This window comes from Argiope bruennichi, chromosome 3 (genome assembly GCF_947563725.1).
Source record: "Argiope bruennichi chromosome 3, qqArgBrue1.1, whole genome shotgun sequence".
In the NCBI taxonomy this organism is placed as follows: domain Eukaryota; kingdom Metazoa; phylum Arthropoda; class Arachnida; order Araneae; family Araneidae; genus Argiope; species Argiope bruennichi.
Window position 1 is genome coordinate 37,903,567 of NC_079153.1, and position 3,138 is coordinate 37,906,704.

The 3,138-nt window shown below is 28.5% G+C and overlaps 1 non-coding gene across 1 annotated transcript; it reads right to left on the reverse strand.

Moving 5' to 3' along the window:
- Nucleotides 1–933: 933 nt before the first annotated feature.
- Trnay-gua (transfer RNA tyrosine (anticodon GUA)) lies at nucleotides 934–1,019 on the reverse strand. The gene is given in 2 exon segments: nucleotides 934–969; nucleotides 983–1,019. It is a non-coding gene; the product is annotated as a tRNA-Tyr (tRNA).
- Nucleotides 1,020–3,138: the final 2,119 nt, after the last annotated feature.

Consider the following 3,138-nt stretch of genomic DNA (forward strand, 5'->3'; position numbering starts at 1 on the left):
TCAATTCTAATAGAAATAACTGAAATCTAATGTTATAATATGTATTCCTTGTTGACAGTAAACTCAATATTTGCAGCATTTGCATGAAGATATTTTGCAAAGTTTCGCTCAAATAGATTTTTATTTGCACAGCTTCAACCGAGTCTAATTGGCGTTGCTATGGTTATAGAACGAAACAAATTCTCCCTGCACGTGATTTTCAACTCAGAAAATACTGCAGGCCCAGTCACTTAATTTTCTATCGCGATAAGACAGATACGGCTACACCCAATGAAATATATTCCGATAGAAATGAAATCACGAACCACGCTTTTTTTTTCTTTTTTTTTCTAGTCTTGAATAATAATCTAAAAATATTAAATTCCCAATTGCATAAATACAAAAAAAAAAAAAAAATAATTTAACATTTTGACTAAAATAGGGAATTATTGAATTGTTAATACATTTATGATATTACGTAACACTGGTAGCACAGTAATTTGTACGATATTATATAATATTATTAAATATTTAACAGTATAACACAATATTGCAAACATTATTTAATGTCATACAATATTGTGCAATATTATATAATATTATTAAATATTCAACAATGTTATACAGTATTGCAATTATTATTTAATATCATACCATATTGTACAATATTGTGCGATATTATATAATATTATTAAATATTCAACAATGTTATACAGTATTGCAATTATTATTTAATATCATACCATATTGTACAATATATGTGTGCTATTAAGGAAATAAATTATTTATCTTATCAAAATAATATGAAATCACCGTAGAAAAAAAGGACTTAATTTGTATAAATAATTTTTTTGTGATTTTAATTCAAACTTAAAATGCTGCGAAGAATTTTTAAATTTCTGAAAATCATTTAAATTCAGTAAGGTAAATTGGAAAGAGAGAAAAAAATGAGCTTCCGTCGAGCCGGAGTCGAACCAGCGACCTATGGATATCTATTTTTCACCTACAGTCCACCGCTCTGCCAACTGAGCTATCGACGGACAGGCTGTAAGTCGTTCGTTGTTTTTTTACAGCAGCTTTAATATCTGGGTCACTTTTTTTTTTTTAATAAATATTCTTTGCTTCTTTTCTTTCTCGCAATACACATCAGATAGAATCTTTCTTCATTTCTTATCAGACTTAAAAGACAGTTTTTTCCCCTTATCACTGCCGCACAGACAAGAATATTAAGACTCAGAAATAAAAAAAAAAAAAAAAAAAGACTGAAATTTATAATTAGGCTGGATTTTTGCGTCGATAGCACATTTTAGGAAAAATTCTAAGTTTCGGATTAAACATGATTAATTTCTTATAAAAGTGTTGTTACGAAGTTTATGTTAATTATTATATTAAATATTGATCCATGTTAGTTTAGCAGAACTTTTATATTCATCATGAATTAGAAGCATCATAAATTAGATTTATTCATTTTATTGAAAACTCTTGAAAATTGATTTAATTATATCTGAATACTTGCGATAGCTTCTTCTTCTTATTTTTTTAAAGTTCCTTGTATAAAAAAGATTTTAAATGAGTTCGTTTAAATATCTTATTTTTCTATTTTTAATCGGGTTAGAATGTCTGACTTCACACCGTCATTTTCATTTCTCTGAATTATATAAGTAAGTGAAACATAATTCAAAAACAGATAATCCCATCAAAATTTAGAGACTTGCTCAGATATGCGGTGACATTATTTTTCGGAATACCTGAATATAATTTAACAGGCAATCTTAATTCCAGATGTATCATCTTATAAACTGCCCTCGTCTTGACATAGTACCTTCTCTTAACCTATCTTACTATTTTTATATTTTCTTGTAATACGAATGATATTATAATGATTAAAAATTGATCCGTTGATTTTGCTGAATGTGAAAATTAGCAAATTTGAAATGAAAAATATTTTTGGAACTATGCCTAACACTATGGAAACAAAAATGCAGTAAGCTATAGTCTGTGTATTTTCTGTAGGCGATTCAAGGTCACATTTTCTACCGCGTTACTGGTACCAGACAACCAACCAATAACGAGGTAGAAAATGTGACCTTGAACCGCCTACAGAAAATACACAGACTATAGCAGAATGTAATTTATTATGTGGTTTATATTTTAAAATTAAGGATTTATATCTAATTTTGAACAAACTGTTTATGTAACTCGAGCGGTTGTTTATTTTTGGATAAAATATGTTCATAATTACTGGTAAGTATCTCTCAGTCGGTACTTATGAATATGATAATCAGTAAATATGTATATATAATTCATTAAACTAGTTGGATCATTACCACATGGTTTCCCCAAGTTTTAGAATGAAATCATACAAAGAGTTGACAGTCAGTCTGTCAGTGTATCAATATGTGGGATATCTCAAAAATGAAGAAATCTAGACAAATGATAAATTATAGATGTATATCGATGTTTCGATCGATTTAGTCAACGATTCGATTGGTCAGAATTATTTTGAAAATTTAAATCGATTGTCTTCGCTATCCGATGAAGTTTTAATTAAAGCTTATTATATTGTGCATGCGTATAGAAAAACAGAGGGGAGAAACTCCCACTGGTTAATATTTAAATCTATTTATATAAAAATATTACAAATAAACCTATAAAAGCTTCCACATTGAAGGAATCATTTTGAATTGCTTAATATGAAGATGTTGCAGTTCCTTATTTTTTACCTACTCATTTTCACTTTCCCGTAGATGAAAAGAAAAAGTACTGTAATCGTCAAAAACTTCGAATTCGAGATTTTGTCGAATTTTTACAATTTAACCTTGAGTCCGAAAAAAATATTTTTAGAATTTATGTCGTCTGCGAAAATCATGATTCAAAAATGCTTTGAGCTGGATGGGTAAAATTTGGTATATGGTCTTTATATCAAATTTGTAAATTTCTATCAAATTTTAAATAAAATTCATTCAGAGAAAGTATGTCTGTTCGACTGTCCGAATACATGTGAGCACGATGACTACAAAGCGAAAAGAATAGGATAAATTTTGGTGCACAGATTTAGCATTCCAAAATGAGCCAAATGTGAAGCCAAATCTGTAAAAGAGTTGACCATCTGTCAGTTTGTGCTCTTACCAGCATGTAAATGTCATAATAAAGATCGAA